The sequence below is a fragment of the Apium graveolens genome, chromosome 7 (genome assembly GCF_009905375.1).
Source record: "Apium graveolens cultivar Ventura chromosome 7, ASM990537v1, whole genome shotgun sequence".
NCBI classification, from domain to species: domain Eukaryota; kingdom Viridiplantae; phylum Streptophyta; class Magnoliopsida; order Apiales; family Apiaceae; genus Apium; species Apium graveolens.
The window spans coordinates 59,597,555-59,598,342 of NC_133653.1; positions in this window are offsets into that span (position 1 = coordinate 59,597,555).

Consider the following 788-nt stretch of genomic DNA (forward strand, 5'->3'; position numbering starts at 1 on the left):
TATATAATTATTTTTCAAAAATAAATCTAACTTAGAATTTTTCTAATTCTAAGAAAAACTGTCCAAATATTAATTCATATTGTTGGTATGTGAAATTAATATAAGAGAGAGTCATATTAAGCAAAAGTATGTAGAGAACTAAGTTCTCGATAAGTCTAAAATGGCTTCTCGATAAGTCTTTAAAGACTTCTCGATAGAGTTCTTGATAAGTCTTTTTATGACTTCTCGATAAATCAGGTAGAGATCTCGATATAGTTATCAATATAGAGTTCTCTACAATACGAATCTAGACTTCTCGATAAATTAAAGTGGAAGAATTTAATTCAATAAATTATTTCAATAAAATACTTTTGATATAAAATCTATGCTAATTATGTGATGTATTTCTTACAATATAAATTAGAATAATTGAGTCATAGTGGGTAAACTGAGTATTTGTACAACATATCGATATGTCACTATCTAGTTCTCGATAAGAGTCGAGAAAATGACATCTCGATATGAGTTCTCTACACGCTCCATGTGACTTCTCGATATACTTTTTCATTATTTCTAATTCTCTTATCGTGAAGTCACATCTCTACACTATAAATACCCATACATCTCAACATAACCCCTCTTTATGCTTTCGAGATATCAATTGACCTAATTATAGCGATTTTCACCATTCTCAACCTTTCAAGCTTTCTCTCTCTCACAAACACTTACCCGGTCATTTTTATTAAGCTCTCAAATGACATCCAACATAAACACCCAAAGAGCAGGAATCCCCAAGGATGGAACCAACT